This window comes from Chinchilla lanigera, unplaced genomic scaffold (genome assembly GCF_000276665.1).
Source record: "Chinchilla lanigera isolate Chin_1 unplaced genomic scaffold, ChiLan1.0 scaffold00040, whole genome shotgun sequence".
NCBI classification, from domain to species: domain Eukaryota; kingdom Metazoa; phylum Chordata; class Mammalia; order Rodentia; family Chinchillidae; genus Chinchilla; species Chinchilla lanigera.
This window is the reverse complement of record NW_004955441.1, coordinates 5299635-5321312: the sequence shown is the minus strand read 5'-3', so window position 1 is coordinate 5321312 and position 21678 is coordinate 5299635. Positions and strand designations below refer to the sequence as shown.

Here is a 21678-nt window from a genome sequence, read left to right as displayed (position 1 = left end):
TCTGCAATATATTAAATCTAACGTTTGCACAGTGATTCAAATCTACCTTGTATCTTTTACTCGCATTGGTTTTTGTCTTTATCCTCACAATGTCCCAGCATACATGACACCCTTGTTTTGTCTTGAGACAGGGTTGTGCTAGGGTGGTCTGGAATTCAAGGACTCAAATGATCCTTCTTCTTCAGCCTCCAGAGTAGCTGGGACTATAGGCGTGACCTACAACACCTGGCTCCACATGCCGCTCTCAGTCCAGCAGTGATACCTCCAATTTATACAGTCTGAAGCACCCGTATAAAATCCAGCTGGAAGCACCCTTTTGCTATTTACAGAATAAGTCCAAAAATCTTTTGTTCTGGCCTGCTTTGTGCTCTACTTCCTGACTTGTGCTCCCTCAGCCTAGTCCTCATCTCAGTAGTAACTTTATTTATACATTCATTTCACAGCCTGGGATGTGTCACATACCCTCCTCTCTGATTCTGATTTCGCTGTGATTAGTATCTGCCGCACTGACTACACTCCTTTAAATCAAAGTATATACATACTTTGCCAGGTTCACCTGCTAAATACAAGCCTTAGAGGCCAATACTGTACTTCCGTACAAAGTTCCACACCAGTTGAAATACTTACAACTGTACTTAAGGTTTCAGTTCAGTCATAATCAGGGATCACAAAGGAGCATTTCTAGCACTAACAAACACGGCAATGAGATTCTTCCTGTTTATCCCACTACTACACACTAGTGGGTATTTTCATTTACCTCTGCCTTTGGCTCAGTTGATTCATTAGAGGTGTCAAGTTGTTCCTTCGCTTGGGCCATCTTAGTCATCAAGATCTCTACGTAGGATAGGATGACTGCCAATGTCTGAGTCACGTGAGCCGTGGCCATTGCTTCCTGGATGTCCACTGGATGAAGGGCCTTTTGTGCCTCCTCAGCAATCACTCTCTGTACTTTCTTAAATTCCTGCTGTATGAACACCTTTCTCTGGTCCCCAGTTACTTCAGGGTCCGAGCTCTTCAACTCTTACCTTTCCACCAACTCTATCATGACCACCTTCATCCCTCCCGAGTCCTTGCTTCTCAGTTCTTCACAGGCTTTATCCAGGGCCCATAACTGGTGGCCCTGGTGCCCCTGGATGACGGGACACAGCACACACAGATAGGCTGCCTGTCTTCCTGTCAGTAAGTGCTCAAATCGAGCCCATGATCCGGACATTTCCTCTTGGCCACTCTTTCTGCTTCTATTTCCATTTCTGGGTCAAATTTGCTCTCTGCCTCAGTTTCTCCTTCTGCCTGGGATTCTCCTTGGTTGTCCTCCTCTGCCTTCTTTCCTGGCTCATCTTCCATGTGTTCTTCACTGTCTTCTTCGCTATCTTCCTGGCTTTCCTCCTCACTCTTCTCCTCCTTCTCACTCTCTTCTTCCAACTGTTTTCCTCAGAGTAGCTCTCCTCCCCTGCCTCACTCTCTGTGTGCCTCTCGAGCTCCACTTTAGCCCCTTGTCATCCTTCCCCAAACTCTCCCCAGGGTGCCACTAAGTCCAGGCCTGGCGCCATGATGTATTCAGCCAGGTGGTGACTGTGCACCTCGGCATGGTGGCAGCAGTAGCAGAAGTCGCATTCCTGGCACGCTACCTCTGCCCTCGGAGCCTCCTCAGGCTGGCACTCATCACACGTGCCATTATGAGGCAGCTCTTCGACGGCTGTACCCACTCCAGGGGCCATGTGGAGGCTGGGACTCCATGGTCGAGGCCTCAGGGCCCACAAGCTCCTGGCCTTCCCTCAGCGAGGCCTCCTAGTGTCCAGATCCCTGGGGGGACCTTTCCAGGGGAATCACCTCCAGCTGGGCCCCCGCATCTCAGAGCAGGGCCTGGGGCCACAACAGACCCTGTCAGCACACAGCACAGGCCCTTGCGTGCTGTTGAATGGCTTTTAAGAGGTGGGGGTCTAGTAGAAGGAAGTAGGTCACTTGGAGTCTACCATGTTCTCCCTCTTTATCTCTTTTTCTCTGTTTCTGACATGAGGTGTGCCACTTTGCTCCATCACATGCTCCCTGCCAAGATGTTCTTCCCTGCCACATGCCCAGAAACAACAGAACTAAGCAACCACAGACTGAAACCTCTGAAATCATGAGCCAATGTAATTTGTTTTCCTCTTTTAAGTTATTTATGTAAAGTATTTTGTTATAGTCATGTAAAGCTGGCTACCACATACCCCAGAAGATGAATTTGGATATTCAGTAAGAATTTTACAAGTATGTAAATCATACAGGCCTCAGTAGGTCCAATAAATTATAACACTCACATAATATTCCAATAATATCCAAAAATTTCTAGTTCTTAAAAGTATGGAAGGTTAATGAAATTATCCAGGCAAGCCTGGCTAGTTAGATAAAGAGCATTCTAGAAGCCAATCACCGATTATCTCTCATTCAAATTTGCATAATTATTGAATGTGTTTTCATGGACATTTTATAACCTTAAGATTATAACCAACTTTTCTCAGATCCCATCCTCTTCTTGTTTTATAACCAGATTCCATCCTCTTCTTGTTTTATAATTATAAAAATATCTTTATGAGATTCTTGTATCTAAAATACTTAATATAGACATTTACTCAAGAAATGTTTGGTTTTTTTAAAGATGATTTGAACTTCTGTATGTCTTTTCTTTTGACAATGTTAGTGATCTGTTCCAATTTGGAACTACTTCCATCTGGCACACAGAACTCAATAAATGTTAATACCTTTATTCCCTAGTTCAAGACTTATATCTATTAACATAAATGCACATGATAACACAGGAAAAGTCACACATGCCTATTGGGTGCAGAGATAGATTCCACATGAACTTCATGAGGGTTGCAGTAAAATACAAATGTAACAGAACCATAATTTTACTCCAGTTTCTTCTGAACCTAAGTGGACAGCAGCATTCTTTCTATCATTCCAAAGCAGAATCGATGTTCATCTCATTGACCATAAAGAAACAAGGACCTAAATAAATGGGTTCTTAACATATAGTATTTGCTATGTTGAAAACTTCCAATATCACTTCTTTAAGTCCTCATAATAAATCTCTTCTGCCTCATATAGGAAATCGTTGAGCCTTGACTTGCATAAGGTATACATGTAGTCTGGAATATGAAGCCAGAAGTTGCACCTACACTGGATCTGTGCACACAACCTACATTCTGTACATTGTATTGCATCACTTCTCAAGGTTTGTAGGTTTAGAAAAAGTGACCTGATTGAAAGTGGACTTGAATATAGCAACATGAGGAAGAGTAGAAGGAGGGAAGTGGGTTCTCACATCAGGAGCAATCTGATATGAGAACTGAAGTCCCCAAGGAGAACAAAGAAAGAAACTTCAACAAAGAAGGAGGAAGAGGCAGGTAGTAATTTCTCCCTGAGCCAGTATATAGAATATCTCCCTATACAGTCAGTCTACTACTCTATACAATAAGGTATATAGTAGTCAACAGTACAGAAATTCAACAAAATAATACAATATTAAAAGCTGTTAGAGAAAAAAACAAATTACTTATAAAAGAAAGCCTATCAGAATCACAGCAGGCTTCTCAGCACAAACCTTCAAGTCAAGGAGAGTTTGGAGTGAAGTATATCAGGCCCTAAAAGAAAACTTCCAACTCAGATTGAAGTACCCTGCAAAACTATCTTTCAAAATTAATGGAGAAATAAGATACTTCCATGACAAAGAACCCCTGAGGAAATTCATGAACATCAAACCAGCATTCCAAAATGTTTTGAAGGGCATTCTAGAAAGAGATAGCAAGGATTACAACTCCATCAGTCCCAACATAATAAATTCACCAGGCAAGACAAGCAATTAAGTGGGGAGGGGGGGAATGGAGCAAACAACAGGAAAACAACATGACAAGGATAAGTCAATACATATCAGTTATAACCATCAATGTTAATGGTCTCAATTCACCAATAAAAAGAAACAGACTTGCAGAAGGGATCAAGCAGCAAATCCAACAGTGTGCTGCATACAAGAAACACATTTATTTCAAAAAGAAATTCATAGCCTGAAACTCAAAAGATGGTAAACAATACTCCACAAGAGAGGAACCTGGAAAAAAGCAGGAGTAGCTATTCTATGTGGACAAAAAGTGGATTTTAAATGAAGACTAATTAAGAGAGACAAAGAAGTTTACAATATTCTTTAAAGGAACAATACAAGAAGAAGAGATAGCAATTATAAATATATATGCACCAAATACCAACACATTCAACTATATAAAACAAATATTAAAGGACATGAAAAAGCAAATAGGCACTAATACAACTGTAATGGGAGACCTGAATACCCCACTATCACAAATAGATCAATGTGACAAAAAATCAACAATGAAATATTACAACTGAACTAAATTTGAACAAATAGACTTAGTAGATGTCTACAGAGTATTCCACTCCACAACATAGGAATATACATTCTTCTCAGCTGCACATGGGATATTCCCCAAAATAGATCACATACTAGTTCATAAAACATGTTTGAGTAAATGCAAAGGAATTAGACTATCCCATGCATATTATCAGACCATAGTGCAATGAAATTGAAAATCAATGGCAAAAGAAACCACAAAAACTTCATAAACACATGGAAATTAAACAACCCCCTCCTGAACAACAAATGAGTCACAGACAAAGTTAAAAAAGAAATTAGACAGTTTCTACAATTAGAAAATAATGCCAATAAAATATACTGGAACTTATGGGACACAGTGAAGCAGTCTTAAGAGGAAAATTTATAGTAATGAATATCCGTATTGGGAAAACAGACAGAGCTCAAATAAATAAATGAATGTTGAACCTCAAAGCTTCTAGAAAAAAAAGAGCAAGTCAAGCCCAAAGCTTGTACGAGGGAGGAAATTATAAATATCAAAGCAGAAATTAATGCAATTGAGACTAAGAAAATAATACAAAGAATCACTGAATTGAAAAGTTGATTCTTGAAAGATTAAATAAAATTGACAAACTTTTGGACAAACTGACTAAAAAAACAGAAAGAGAAGACTCAAATTCATGAAATTAGGAATGAAAAGGGTGAAATCACAACAGATCCTGCAGAAATCCAGAAGATTATCTATACCTACTTGGAAAGTTTGTATTCTAATAAGATGGAAAGTGCAGAAAAGGTGGACATATTCCTAGATAGGTATGAATTAACAAAGTTGATTCAAGAAAATATAAAAATTCTAAATAAACCTATATCAGTCAATGAAATTGAAGATGTAATTAAAAACCTACCAACAAAGAAAAAACCCTGGCCCTGATGGAATCACTGCTGCAATCTGCAAGAAATTTACAGAAAACCTAATACCATTACTTCTCAAACTATTTTTTTTTTTTTTTGGTCTTTTTGAGACAAGGTCTCACTGTGCAGTTCAGGCTGGCCTTGAGCTCATTTTATAGCCCAGGCCGGCCTTGAACTCTCAATGATCCTTCTGCCACAACCTCCTGAGTGCTGGGATTACAGGCATGCACCACTATGCCTGGCTCAAACTCTTTTTTCTTAATTTTAAGAAAAGAAAAAAAGCAACAATAACAATGGTAAAAAAAATTTCAAAACAAGCTTGTGGGAGAGTAACAGTTAGTACATTTTTTATTGTAATCTTCAATGTAGTTGCTCAAATTACAAGATACAGGCACAAAAAATTGATCAAATGATATCACAAACCTTTCTTTTCAATGAACTAATAGAAATTAGCAGTATAACTATCTTAACTGTCATATTTTTTTTTCTTTTCCCCTCCTTCTTTTCCCCTTTCCCCCATCTCAGTTTCTCTTTCCTTTGGAACAGTTTTGTCCCATTTCACAATGTCCATTGTACATTTTGAGCCTTATTTATTCTTTCAGCTTCTTACACTAGAGAGACAATGGGATGTTCACACATGCAAGACTGATTTATTTCACTTATGAGTATGGACTCAAGTTGCATCCATTTCCCTATAAAGGTCTCCAGCTTATCCTTTTTTATAGCTGAGTAGTACTCCATTTTATGAAACTGAAAGAGAAACAATACTCCCAAATTCATTATTTGAAGCAAGCATTACCTTGTTATCAAAACCAGAGAAGGACCACCCAAAAAAGAGAACTACAGGCAAATCTCCTCAATGAACATAGTTGTAAAAATCCTCACTAAGACACTGGCCAACAGAATGCAGTAAATCATAAAGAAGATAATACACCATGATCAAGTAGGATTCACCACAGGGGTGGTTCAACATATGCAAATCAATAAATGTAGCACACCATTGTAATAGAGCCAAGGACAAAAGTCACATGATCATCTCAATAGATGCAGAAAAACCATTTGAAAAAATCCAACATCCATTCATTATAAAAACCCTACAGAAAATTGGAATAGATGGTTTTTATTTGAATCTGATAAAAGCCATCTATTAAAAACAACTGCTGGCATACTAAATGGACAAAAACTGAAAACTTTCACTTTAAAATCAAGAACAAGACAAAGATGTTCATTATCACTGCTCCTATTCAATATAGTTCTGGAAACATTAGCTAGAGTAAACAGACAAGAGAAAGAAATGAAAGGAATAAGGATAGGAAAGGAAGAAATTAAATTATCATTCTTTTCAGACAACATGATAGTCTACATAGAAGACCCCAAAAACTCTACCAAAAGACTTCTAGACTTAATAACAAAATTCAGTAGTGTAGCTGGATACAAAGTCAACATTCAAAAACCAACAGCCTTCCTGTACATGAATAACAAACTCACTGAGAAATTAGGGAAACCATATCTTTCATAATAGTATCCAAGAAAATTATATACCTAGGAATCAATCTCATGAAGGAAGTAAAAGACCTCTACATTGAAAAACTGTAGTACTCTGAAAAAGGAGATCAAAGAGGATATTAGAAAATGGAAAGATATTCCTTACTCTTGGGTAGGAAGAACAAATATAGCAAAAATGGTCACTCTTCTAAAATTGCTACACAGATTTAATGCAATCCAAATCAACATTCCAACAGTACATCTCACAGAACTTGAGAAAATAATCCTAAAATTCATTTGGAACCAGAACAGACATAGAATAGCAAAGGCAATTCTGGACAACAAAGGCAAGGCAAAGAGCACAACAATCCCTGACTGGAAACTATACTACAAAGCTACTGTGGTAAAATCAGCATGGTACTGGAAAAAAAAAAAAAGAACTGAGGATCAATAGAACAGATTAGAAGATGCAGAAACAACTCCAGATATATTTAGCCACCTTATCTTTGACAAAGGTGTCAAACAACTTCACTGGAAAAAAGATAGCCTCTTTAATAAATGGTGCAGGAAAAACTTGTTGTCTACACCCCAAAGATTAAAAGTAGACACATATCTTTCTTTTTTTTTCCTTAGAAAATCAACAATGGTTGTTATACTGCATATTGTTATCTTCAAAGTAGTTGTTCAGATTACCAGATATAAGCATGCAAAATTGGTCAAAAATTAAGACAAAAAAAAATAAGCATTAACTGTTCCTTTCAATAAGCCAACAGAAATTAGTAGTACAATAATCTTAGCTATCACAAAAAATCAACAACTATGATCTCATCCTATTTAAAAGCTTTTGCACAGTAAGAGAAACTACCAACAGAGTGAAGAGACAATCCACATAAAGGGAAAAAATTTTTGCCATCTGTTCCTCAGGTAAAGGACTACTATCTAGAACATATAAAGAACTCAAAAATATCAGATCCCCCAAATTTAAAAACTTAATCCAAAAATAGCCATCTGAAATGAATACACACTTCTCAGATGAAGAGGTAAAAATGGCAAATAAATATATGAAAAAATGTTCAGCAGTACTGGTCATTCAAGAGATGCTAATTAAAACAACACTGAGATTCCATCTCACCCCAGAAACAATGGCTATAATCAAGATATCAATCAATAACAAATGCTGGTTGGTCTGTGGGGAAAAAGGAACCCTTCTCCACTGTTGGTGGGAGTGTAGACTGGTGCTACCACTGTTGAAATCAGTGTGGAGAGTCCTCAAAAACTAAGGTAAGAGATTCCATTTGACCCAGCTATTCCCCTTCTTGGAATCTTCCTGAAAAAATTAACAACCACAGTGATATATGCATGCCCTTCTTTATAGCAGCACAGTTTGTAATAGCTAAATCTTGGAAACAGCCTAAATGTCCATCAACTGATGAATGGATAAAGAAGATGTGGGGGTTTTTTATACAATGGAGTACTATTCAACCATAAAGAAGGATAAACTTGAGGCATTTCTAGGTCAATGGATGCATCTTGGGGCTATACTCTTAAGTGAAACAAATGGTACACACTTGTGTAAATACCACATTGCTTCTGTGCTGTAAAAAGTATAAATGAGGACTAAAATGTATAACAGATATTGTGAAATAGGAAGAAAATGTTCAAATGGGAATGGAAACTCGAGAGGGGCAGGCAGAAAGAAAGGAAAGGAAAGGAATAAAATGATGAAAAAAGAAGGAAAAAATGAAAACAAAGTTTTTGTAAATAAGGTGGCCAAGAGGGTTAAAGGGAGGGTAGGGGAATGGGAAAGAAGAATCAAGTTATATCATACACACGTACAAATTCCCTATAATGAATGTGATATTATGTATACCTAAAATGTACCAATAAGCTTAACTAATTAAGAATAAGCTTGAAGGTGGCAGAGGCCTTTTTAATAATTATTTCAGGACGATAGGTGTAACCTGCATAGGAATCTGCTGAGCAAGCCACACTTAATAATGACTCCAGTCTGAACCACTGTTCAAGAAATATTTCAAAGCAAAGAGACACAGGGCAAAGAAGTGAGAATTTTCAGCACATGCTGAAAAATAAACAAAAGGAAGGATAATAGCCAAGTTCAAGACCCATGTATCCAAAGCATTCTATAGAAGAGAGGCTTAAGTGTTTATCAGAAGACATGCAAAAAACTGAAATAAAGACAACTGGGAGTAATCTGAGATTTACTATATTTATATTTTAATCAAAAAATTTATCTATTTTCAGCCACAAAATCCTTTGAGAGCTAGGTTCCATAATAGAAAAATGTTAGTTGAGGAATTTTCAGTGAAAGGAACTAAAGCATAATTTTTCCAGTTTCTGGAGCAAGCCCACATAGCACAAGTGGTCCCAGACACAGATGCAAACATAAAATGAGACCAAGAAGACAGCCTAGTGCTGCTGTCCAATACATTCATGGCACTGCAACCACGCTTGCCTTGTCTTTTTGAGTACATTTTTCTCTCCAACTCCACCATGCCAAGATTGTTGAATAGATTATCTATATTTCTATATTATTTCTCAGGATACTGAATACATCAGAAGCCAATGCCTGAATGGTGACTAACATCTTGCTATGTTATATCTACTCTTCCACTTTGGGCAATAAATGTGTTAAAAATCTAATGGACTTCTTGTAAAGTGCTCACATTAAGTTTCAGTGATACTAAAAACATTAATCTGTGATGGGAAAGATACAGCATCAAATTCATAAACAATGTAGCCCAGAGTTGGGATAAAAGATAGAGTCATGAACCCAGAAGTTCACACACTCTGAAATAGGAACTGAAAAAAAGTTAAATGAGGCAGAAAGCAAATAGAGAATGCTGATGCTTTTCCCTTCTAACATAGTTTGAATGTACCCCCAAAGCGCATGCACTGGAAACTTAGTGCTCACTGAAAGAGTTTTGGGGAGTGGAGTCTATCAAGAAGATGGATCAATTTTACCGTAGGAGTGGGATTGTTATGGCAAGAGTGGGCCTGTTATAAAAGCAAGCCCCTCTTTTTTTCTCATTCTCTCTTGTCCTTCCGCCTTTCACTTTGGGATGATGGAAGAAGGAAAAACTGCTCACCAGATGTGGGCCCCTTGACCTTGAATTTCCCAACCCCTAGAATTATATGGAACAAATCTCTGTTCTTTATATATTAGTCAGTCTCAGGTGTTCCATTCTCACAACACAAAACAGACTTAGACACCTTTTAAACCAGATCTAATAATAGTCCTTTACAGTTATTGAGTCTAAATTCACCCTATTAATGGAATACTAGAAATTGCAAATCTCTCAGATATATAGATTCCATCCTTTCTATTCTCTACTCATTGATAATATCCCATTAATTCAATGATTTACTTTTTAAGTAGTTAATAATAAAAGATAAAAACAATGAATATCCTAGTAACCATGATATAGCTTCAATAATTTAACATTGTGGCTTATTACCTAATTTTTTCTTAGTCCATTTCCAAGTGAATTTCAGACATCATAACACTTCACTACTAAATGTTTTAGCTCATTCCTCCTAATGATAAACTTTTATCAATAACTGTAATACTTTCAAAACGTCAAATAAAACCAAAAAAAATTATTCCCTAACATCACCTAATATCAAGTCTCAGTTGAAATTGCCTAATGGCCTCCAAAATAGCTTTCTCTCAACATTTTATTTTAACAATTTCAAAAGGAGAAGTTGAAAGAATTTTATACTACACATTCATACCCACCATGCAGATGATACCATTAATGTTTTACTATGCTTGTCTTACTGCATCACTTTATGCCTACCCACATTTATTAATCCATCTTATTTTTGACATATTAAAAGTAAAATATATCAGCACAGCTTCCCATAAATATTCTGTATGTACATGAATGTTTGCATACAATTTTTATTTTTGATGAAACATTTATGCACCATGAAAAGCAAAACCTTAAATTGCATTTGCTGAGTTTTAACAAATGCATACAAGGAGTGATTAAAACCCACAGTAAATGTTTAAATCTTTTAAAATTTATTATAGTAAAGAGCACATTGCCATTAACCACCATAAAAAATTACCCCTCACTTTGAACATACTTATTCCATTGGTCTTGCTACTTTTATTTATTTATTTATTTATTTATTTATTTATTTAATTTTTGTCTTTTTTGAGACAGGGTCTCACTATGCAGTTCAGGCTGGCCTTGAGCTCACTTTGTAGCCCAGGCTGGTCTCAAACTCACAACGATCCTCCTGCCTCAGCCCCCGGAGTGCTGAGATTACAGGAGTACGCCACCACATCCGGCTGGTCTTGTTACTTTTAGAAGCAGATCTGGAAGTCTTCGTGTCTTTACTCGGTGTGATCAAAACTATGGGATGCTGCTGTTGAGTGCCATACAATAGAATGGCAGGTTTGTAACATTACACCGTGCTCTCATTTACCTTCGCCACCAGATCTGGCACCATGAGACTTCTGGCTCTATCTCCAAGTCAAAATGAAGATGAAAGGTAAATGTTTTGGATCGGCTCAGGACATTGACCCAGTCATGACAGTGCTACTACAGACACTCACCAAAGAGGATTTCCATAATTGATTTAACAAGTGACAAGAACAATGGGATAAGTGTGTTCAAGGTTCTTTGAGGGGAGTTAATGCCAATGTACCTTTTACTGTAATAAATTATTTTATTTAAACCACACTATATTTTTCTACCACACCTCATACATTTAATAACCTAAATCTACAACACCATCAATCCCCTCTCTCATTCCCCATCTTCAGAGGTAAGTAGTATTCTGATGTTTTTCACTATAGGTTTTTTACCCATTCTAGGACTCCATATAAGCAGTATACCATATATATACTCTTTGAGGATTGGCTTGGGCCATTCAAAATATGCTTTTAAGAACTATCTATGTTGTTACTTGCTGTTCAGCAATAGCTGAGAATGCTTCTATTGTATGAAAATATCACCATTTGTTTTTTCAGCCTCTAGGTTATGAAAACAGAGATTGTTTCTAGGGTTTAGCTATTGTGTGTAAAACATTCTCTACAGTTGGGATCTTGAATATTTCCTTAAGAGATGAATGTGTTAAAAATTTGGTCCCCAGGGTGATGCTACAGGGAGGTAGCATCCCCAAACTTTAAGAGGTGGGTCTGGAGGGAGGTTTTCGGTCACTAGGACCATGCCCTTGAATGGTATCTTGGGATCTCAGTCCACGTATCATTCTCATTTGCGTGTCTCCTGGCCATGAGGTGAATGCCTAGATGGGTATCTCACCACCAGGCCAAACAAATGGGATAAATCACTCATGTACTGAGCCCTACAAAACTCATAACCAAAACAAACCTTTTCTCTTTACAAGTTATCTCAGATATTTCATTATAGTTATGAAAAACTAACATCTTAGAAAATTTTTGTACAAATGTTTTTTGTGAACATATATTTTTCATTTTTCTTGGATAAATGCCTAAAGGAGGAATTTCTGGGTCATTGGGTAGCCATGTGTTTAACTTTAGAAGAAACTTCCAGAAAATTTCTAGAGTGAATATATATCATTTACAGTCTCACAAACAATAAATGATATTTTTAACTGCCGTATTTTCTTTTCTTTTTTAAATTTTTGCTCCTATTTGTTTAAATGGTTTCTGTCTATACACTTTGGGTCTACTTCACATTTTCTTTTAATTCTTAAAGTGTCCTCAACTATTGACCTTAGGTCTTTTAAAAATATGAGCCTTTACAGCAGTAAATTTTCCTCTAAACACTGCTTTAGCTGCTTCCTACAAAGTTTGATATTTTGTACTTTTTTCTTTTAATGTATTGTCAAGTTTGTTTTGTGATTTATTTCATCTATAAATTAGAAATTGTTTAATTTTCAAAGTGTCAGGGGTTCCTGTATACCTCATTGTTGTTGATTTATAATAAGATGCCATTGTGAATATAGAATATAGTCTGTAAAATTTCAATCTTTTTAAATGACTGAAGCTTATATCTGGCTGAACATATGGTATATTTTTCTGAACATGCAATGTATGCTTAAGGAGCATGTTTTTAATCTCCAACCATGATTTTAGAATCAACTTTTTCACCCTTACATCTGTCAATATTTACGTTCTGTATTGTGCATCTCCAAAATGTGTTTTATAACATTTTGTTTTCCAGAATGGATACAATCAAGAATTCTTGCCCAGATATATAAACTGAATCTTAAAAAGCCTGTAGACTTACCTAATTACCTCCTCTGAAAAAGAACAAGTGAAACATCAGGAGAATCCAATCAGACACATCCAGAATAAAGGACATTCTATAGGATAACTGATCTATTATCTTCAAAATGTCAATGGCATAAAAAGGAAGAGATTAATAGTAATGTTTCAATGCGCTCTCTCTTTTTCTTTTTTATGTAACTGGTCATTTCTGCATATACAGCCAAGATTTGAGAGACACAGAGATACAAATATTTGACTTTGGTTATTTAAAAGTTTACTTCTAGAGAGAGAATAGTGAAGGGCTGAAGAGGGCAAGGCTTGTTGAAGACAAGACAACTAACCAGATTCCAGAAGGAAACCTCAAGCAACATCTACAGTGTCAAGGTGTAGTGGAACTTTGTGCAACATCTGTAAAGGTAAAGAAAAAAGAATTCTCATTTTACCCATAATTCTGTCTTCATCAAAAGCCACCAGTCACCATAAAACTGTTCAGTACATGCTGCTTATAGCATCGCTTTGGTCGTGTATGTCGTGTTGCACTGTCCAGATCATTGTATCAGGAATGAAGAATTGGTTCCCCACCCACTGGGAAGATGGTTGAATGACAGCTCTCCGCAGCAAGCATCCCTGGGAATTGCTTCAGCTGAGAACAGACATCTCAAGCAAACTCACAGCTCCTTCGTAGGGCAGTCTGTATTCAATAACTAGTCAATCTGGATAAAGATCTCACTGCAACCTGGCACAACTCTAAAGATCCCTGCTTCCCCCATAGTTTCACATGGTATAGAAGACACCTTATTAATAGGGAAGCAGTATCCCCCTCTGCCATATCACCCTTATCCCATTTCTTCCATACTTGTTTATTTCAAGAATATTCCTGAGGAACCTTCCTGTGAGCTTATCTGCATCTTAGAGTCAGCTTCCTAGAGAATTCACTAGGAGCAAGTCTACATAGTCAGTTCCCTTTGGAGAGTTCACCATGCTTACATAGTTGTTTCTATGGATATCAAATTGATTCATATTTGTAGAAGGGGAAATTGAGGCACAAAATTTTTTGACTTGCTTGAAATTGTTCAGGGTGCCAATACTGGGCACAGGCACTATGCCAAGGCATGCTCAAGAACCATGTAAATATGCTGCCAAGTTTTCATCTATGTATAAAATTTATTTTTGCTACAACAGAGTCAAACACTCTACTCCAGCCATGTGTGCCAGATGGAATGCTAATACTCGTGGGCTGGGTACAACACAGGGAACAATAAATTTAGAACAAATGTTAAGAAGTGAGGCGTCAAAGAAAGACAGAATGTCTACTGGAGAAGCGATGTACGCTTCTCGTGAAGTGGCAGTGACTACTACAATAACAAAAGCTGGTTTGCGGGAGCTGCAAAACATGATTTTACAGTGAGTATAGTTGTGTTAATAGTTTCGCTGTTCTTTTTGTTTGGAGATTTACTCTCAAAATTTCTCGTATTCAAAAATCTGCATTCCTCAAGAACCTGAAATTCGGGTCAGGCCTGGTGTCACGCACCTGTAACCCCAGCACTTGGAGAACTGAAGCAGGAGAATCATGAGTTCAAGCCCATCCTGGACTATACAGTAAAACCTTATCTCAACAAACAAATAGAAAGTCTGTGTTAAGTACAAAAAAGCTAAGAGACCCTGAACTGGGGATTAGAACTCAGGAAACCTGCATACTTCATGAATCCTATCTGTACCAATTACATTAAAATAGAGAACAGATATAATTTTTAATATACCAATTTGGGGAGCCTGTTCTGTTTTCTAAGATATTAACCATATTAGCATTTGAGTTATATTAAATACAGGATTACTACTCATAACAGAATATAAAAGGGAGGGCGTTGCTTTTTTAAAGAAACAAAGCCAGCATTTTGATGTCCCCAGATCTGCTTAGCGTAAGATTAGCCCCATAAAGTGAATAAAAACATGGCACTTCATTTTGACAATGTCTACACCGCCTTTCTGTTTTCTTTTCTCTTTAAGTTTGTGGAATATTCACTGCCAAGCACACTCCTCCAGCAAAACCTATCAACTCGGCAGCACAAAGCCTTCTTTGTGCCCCTGGAGCGAGGTATTGATAAGCCCAAAGGAGTCATTGGATGAGGAAGGTTTCTGGTTCAATTAAGCTTCAATGAGGTCCAATTTTCAAAACCTCCATGGCTCGGGCTTCAGAGTCAAACATGGACTGCTGAATTTTACAAGTTATAGGCAATCTGAAACTGTTTTATACACACTAAAGCAGAAAATCTGCTCCTCTACATCAAGCATGGTTGTAGCAGTGATTCTAAATTCATCACAAACCACACCACCCTTTATTTCATGCAAGCTAACAAAAAGTCACAAAACTCACAGGTCTTTCTTTGAAAGCTATTTAATACTAAAAGAACTGTTCTGACTCTGAAGCCAAAAGTTGAGGAGAGTTTCAATTCCCTGGGACTTCTTATCAGCAGCACCTTCTGGTTATTCTTTTCCTAACAGGCTCATAATTTTCATTAATGTGGCTGACAGCTCTGACTTTGCCTGGAGTGGAATGTAACCCAGAGCAGCCAACAAGAATTTGAAATTCTCTGGGTTTTGTCACTTGCTATTAGAATCATAGCCTTTTCTAAATTTAGGATAGTGAATCATGTTCAACAGTTACCTGACTGCAAAGCTTCATCAATTTGGTCTAGGGTGCTATCGACAACACATAAGATTGTAAAGGTCAATAACATAAACACTTCAGAGCCTGCTCCTTGTTCAACACTATGAAAGAAAGTGACACTGCAAACTAGGCTTTATTTGCAGGGCAGAATACAGATGTGCTTGCACGAATTTTGTAGTTACTTTTCTAATGCTCACTGCATAGTTTATGGATTCAACACATATGCATATGTCAACTTGTGGCTGTAACAGATTAATTTCACTTTATCCAATATGTTACTGTCCCTCTCTGGGAATTCATGGTTTAATGCAATGAGCTGACATAGCACTAATGTAATTCAGATTTTGCATTTTGCACTGTCACAATTTTAACTATTGCAGCATTGTTTGTGGGAATTGAGATAAGGTCATTTAATGCAAGAAAACCAACAAACAAAACCATGTTTGGTTACCCTAGATTCCAGCCTAGCCCTTATCCTTCTGGTCCCACAAGTCATGGAGATCTAGAGAGCCCAGTTCAGTCCAGCAGTTGGCCTCTCCACTCTCTCTCCACTGCTGTGGCCTTCAATCAGATCGTTTCATCTCTGCTCCCACCACAAGCTTCTTCCTGGATGCCCTTATGCCAGAGTCTCCTCAGTTCAGCATTCAGGATTCTTTCTAATCCAATCATAACCTTGCTACCCAAGAATGCTCTTTGGGGAGGTACTTTTTGCCTATAGCATAAGACAGGAGAAAGTATGACTTCACGGAAAGTTCAGCAAAGTTGTGGTTTCATAATATTGCCTAAAAGAAATAACAATCACAGTCTACAACTTCGTCCTCAGACTCATAAGCTCAGAAATTCAGTCAATACCTAGGCAATAGCTTCACACTGACTAAGCCCACCAGAGTCATGTAAAAACCAAAACTGCCAGCGCATTAATATTCACTGAAGCATAGCTGCTAGATAAACCCTAATCTTTATTTTGGCCTGAGCTGCATATTCCTCCCACAGAAATGGTTACCTGAGTAGTTACTTTGTAATGAGATTCTTCATGGCTCAGATAGAATTAATTGTTTGGCCATTTGGGGCCTTAAGCAGATGATGTTTCTAACTGCGATGACCAGGCCTGTCCAACTCGGTACAGGTACATGCCACAGATACAGGAAACTCTCTCAGGATGCTACTTCACCACTTCATTGGACTCTACAGACTGACCAGCCCTTCTTTTCCTCATTTTTTTTTCTTTTTTGCATGTGTGTGCTGAGGATTGAATTCAGATCTTCACATGTTAAACACACGCTGTAACACAGAGCTAGGCTCCCACTCCCTTGCTAGCCCTTTTATGTTGTCACACAACAGTGGATTCGGTTGCATAGAACTGATGCCAACTCTCTGAGATTGCATCGTCCTTGGAATGCTGGGAGTTCCTCAGCTCTTTAGTGACACGTTTTATGATGGGTGCATCTGGCTCTTGCTTCACTCTCTTGCTAATGGAACACATTCCATCTATGTCCTCTCAGGGGACATCTTATTTCCCAGATTACTGAGGTCTCTCCTGTAACCCTTTAAACTTTAGACCCAAATTCTTGCATCCCCACTCCTCCACACACATACTGTTCTCACTGGCCACACCAAACTTCCTTTTTCTATTTTTCTGGCTCAGTAGACTCTTAGGCTGTGAGCCACCAAAACTGGCTCTGGCTAACTGTAGCAGAGAAAGGATTTACTGGGAGTGTATGCAGTACCTTGTAACACCAAAGACAAAACTGAAAAGCCAGGTTTCAGAAAGGACAGAAACCAGAGCTAGGGCGAGGACCCTGATAGCAGGAACAGCTGGACATCTCTTCAGAAAGACACCATGAGGATGAATCAGCTCCTAAAATTTTCTGTCCTGCTTAAGTTTCAAACGACATCCCTGACCTTAGTTTAAGGAAGGCAGGACACCTTTGCTGGCAGAACTATAAGCCAGTACCAAGTGAGAGAAGAGGGTAGCTTCTCAAAACAAAGTTGGGGCACATCACACTGGCAGCAGCCTCATACATCTCACATCTGTATTAGGTACACTCTATGATGTTTGCACAATGTCAACATCACTTGACACTACGCTTCTCAGAACATGACCCTATCATTAAGCAATACATGACTATATATTAAGTGATTTATTAATATCTTTCATGGTTCTAAAATTGAAAGCACAGTATGTAAGCACTTTATAGCAAATACTTTTGCATGTGAATTGGATTTCAAGGTCTTACACAGATTCAAAGAATTCATGTTTGCAGCTGTGTTTAAAGTCTCAGTTCTGCCAAAAGAACTTCACAGGGCAAAGTCTGGCCTGACTATACCTCTAGCCACTAGGCTTCTATGAATTTCTATGCAATACCACCCATTTTTAATTTCTTCAAACCCCATTCCTTCTTATCTAACAGCTTTTTTATACATGGTTGCTTCAGTTAAAGTTTTCTTCACCTCCTGTGTTAGTCAGGGTTCTCCAGGAAAACAGAACCTACTTATGTTCACATAGCTAGGGGAGGAGTTTGGCAAGCTCAAAATTGGCAGGATAGGCCAGCAGGCTGATAACCAGCAAGAGCTGATTTTTTTGGTCTTGAATCTGAAGCCTGGAAACTCAAGCAAAATTTACATCTTGTAGTTGTCTTGGTTACCTTTCGCTTATTGCTGAGACAAAATACCTGATGCCCAAAATTAAGGAAAGAAAGGTTTGTTTAGCTTACAGTTTGTGCAGGTTTTAGTCCATAGTTGGCTGGCTCCAACGCAGAGCAGCACATGGCAGAGCGTAAATGTTCGTAGTGGTGGAACACAGTAAAGCAATAAGAGCAAAAGGGAGTAGTAGCAGCAAGCAGCCTCTTCCTCTCCCTTACATATGCAAACTACCTGCCCCAGGGCGGGTATAGCACTCATACCCATAATCCCAGCATTGGATCCTGGATCAATCATAAACTCTAAAAGCCAGCCCCATGACTGCATGAGGCTTTGGGGGGACACCCAGACACAAACCATAACAGTAGTCTTGAGAAGAATTCAAATTCCTTCCTCTTTGGGAGTTAGGGAAGATCCCAGTCTTTGCTTTTAAGATTAGATGAAGCATATCCCCACCATAAGGGATAAATTGCCATAACTCTTAATCTATTGATTTAAATATTAATAACGTTTTTAAAAAGAACTTTCACGTTGAAATCTAGATTGGTGTTTGAACAACAAGGCACCACAGACTAGCCAAACTGACACATACGATTAAACGTCATGTTTCCTCCTGTCTCCCTGCCCTCACACATCTCCATGGGACTTACAGTGCCTCCTATACATCTCAGCTCAAATCTCAGGCCCCAAGGAAGACTTTTCTGATCTACCTTGAGTGGAAAGCTGTAAAGCACACTAGACATTCCTAAACTCTAATTATTTTACTACCATCCCTTTCTCCCACTGAAATATAAGCCTGGTGATGTTAGACTATTCACTTTATCACTTATCCCTCACCTGTATATCATGGGCACTGGGGTACATTTTTATGGAATGAATTAAAAAATTTAAAAAATACTAAATTCACAATCACAGCACATTTACAGACTTTCAGAGTTCACCACAGACATAAAAACCATCAAAAATCCTGGACCAACTTCCTAACTTCATCCCAACTTTCTATAAGAAATATTATCTGAACAATTGTTCTGCAGGTTTCAAACAAATTGCCTCATGAAACTATTCCTAACCTGACAAGTAAATATGTTCTAACTTTCTTTTTTATCCTCTTCTTCATAACCCAAAGGATGAACATGTTAAGAAGGGCCCTTTCAGCAAAAAAGAAACTTCTTCTAATAGTAAACAGACATCACAGGGGCCAGAGAGCAGAGATTTGGTGACAGAGTGAAGCTCTCAAGGAAATGTCTTTATGTCGAATGGAGAATGCTACCACCCCAGGAATCCTCTAAATACGCACAGTTTTCACGGATAATGGATTTGTTAAGCATGTTTGGAATATTCTTCATCTTAAATAGCTATAAATAATTGCAATATTCATAAATTACTGTACATTGGCAGACTGAGCAGACACACTGCCGTCAAATTAATTCATTAACCTCTTTCAGAACTCTGATATTATGGGTTGAGACCCAGTAAATGGAATTGATATATCCATAACAGTAAATCAAAAGCTTAATAAGGTGACTTCCTGAGCAAAATACTACCAGCAATTTTTTCTTGTGACAATTTAGTTTGTTGAGATGAAATGCACTAACAAACAGAAATGAACAAGCAAATACAGACATCATGTAGCTGGAAAAACATTTTATCCTTTCAATGTTTTCCACAAAGTCCCCCAGCTGATCCTTGACTTTCATAGCCTCTCAATTCTCTCATTTCTTCATATAGATAGAGATAGAGATGATAGAGATAGAGATGAGATAGAGATAGAGATGAGACAGAGATAGAGACAAAGAGACAGAGATGAGATACAGAGGGGGACTAGAAATAGGATATATGTAAATAATGTTTCTAGCGTTGGGTGACTGTATATTTAAAAAAGTATGACAACTTATTTTGACAATCACCATCAATAATAAAATGGTTAGAAGGCAACTCTAACAGTCATTGAAAAGCAAAGACAAAGTGGACCCAAATGAGGCAATGAATGAAACACATATACAGACATGGATAGTGGAGTACTTTTCCATCACACAGTGCCGGAAAATGGAAAGTGATCTTTGTCCCTACAATTTGACTGGGGTGAGGCAGGGGTTTCACCAGTGGTCACACTGGGATTTCTAGCATCCCAAGGCAATGCCTGATACTATTCTTCACTGGGTGCACGGATTGGCTTCTGAACTTCAGACTATCTAGGTCAGTGGAACTGCACATGGCAACTTTCAGGGAGGGTTGGGAATGATTAGTCAAGTCTAAGGGAATTTTTAGAACAAGAAGTCAGAAGAGATCTAAAGATGAGTATAGAGCTGGGAGAAGGAACGGAGGAAGAAAAGAGGCAAGGAGAGAGAGGAGGAGAGGGATGAAGGGAAGGAAGGAGCTGAACATCAGACAAAGTATGAGATTAGGAATAAGGAAAACTGATACCAAGACTGGTGCCTACACACCTGGCTGCAGAGAAAAAAACATTACCAGGAGGATCCAGTAGGTAAATATAAAACATCCAGGGGTGGAGGATTTTGCCTGCCAAGTGCTTAGACGAAATCTAATAAGCAACAGCAAACTAGGCCAGGAACTCACTGTTAGGAAACCAATTGTGGAATCCATACAGATCCTTCACTCCATCTCATTACTTTTTGACTCAGTAAAACAGCTTCGGGGGCTGTGGATTTAGCTCAGTAGCACAGCGCCTGCCTGGCAAGTGCAAGGTTGTGAGTTCAATTCCTGGTACCGGGAAAAAAAACAAACAAACAGCTTCAGAAGCAGCCTCTGACATAGGACCAGAGTGAAACAATTTTTAAAAAACACACACAACTGGGTTTTACCAGCATCTCTAAACCTGGAAACATGGGATGTGGTCTGGTAAAACAAATATTTACCAGTAAATTATTTGTGCTCATTTTTGAGGACAATTACATATTTTATACATGTTTTCAAGGGATTCAGATTATTCTCCTTTGATACATGATGGTGATGAACTGTATCTAAAGATTTACCCAAGGGAGATCGAAACACAATAATGTTGAATGCACATGCAGTTCAAAGACATGGTGCATCGTGGAGAGGTTGCATTTCACGGTGGGCTTGAGCCCTCCTTCAGGAGCCTTCAGAGCAATGAATCATGATGGTCTAATGCAAACCAGAAATCCACAAGCACGGGCTTCCTGTGATCTGCACATGCTCCGTTCCCAGCTGGAAAGCTAGCATTTCAAAAGCCAGAGCAGATACTTCCATTTGGAAAAGTCTTAGCGTTGAACAGCAAGGAGGAGGGACAGTAAAATGACACTGAAAAGACAATTAAAGGAATTAGACAAGGCTGTGAAACCAAAACCACTGACATTTCAGTTGCCCTTGCCCAAGTAGGAAAATTGGCTTCCTTTCTTT

At 38.2% G+C, this 21678-nt stretch overlaps 1 pseudogene; it reads right to left on the bottom strand.

The window, feature by feature from the left end:
- Positions 1 to 736: 736 nt before the first annotated feature.
- Positions 737 to 1718, bottom strand: LOC102011593 (annotated as a pseudogene).
- Between the last annotated feature and the right edge of the window lie 19960 nt (positions 1719 to 21678).